Genomic DNA, 264 nt, shown 5'->3' with positions numbered 1-264 from the left:
GCGGCTGGGAGCGATATCCAGGAGGTGGACAGGAGGGATTTGTGTCCAAGGCCAGTTAAGGAGAGATTATTTAGCCTGCATGGGAGACTAGAAGTGACCTAAATTAAGTATTTAAGCTAGCTCAGGGTTATTATGAAATTAAGTGTGATAATCTGCATGGAGCGGTGGGACAAACAAGGACAGGAGGGCAGCAGGTGTAAGTTAAGTAGGAATTTGTGTTGCAGCGTTATTTTAGTTCGGGCTGTTGTGGCGAGCGCGGTGGGG

This window comes from Phaethon lepturus, unplaced genomic scaffold, assembly GCF_000687285.1.
Source record: "Phaethon lepturus isolate BGI_N335 unplaced genomic scaffold, ASM68728v1 scaffold28996, whole genome shotgun sequence".
Taxonomy (NCBI): domain Eukaryota; kingdom Metazoa; phylum Chordata; class Aves; order Phaethontiformes; family Phaethontidae; genus Phaethon; species Phaethon lepturus.
Note: the sequence above shows the minus strand (reverse complement) of the source record.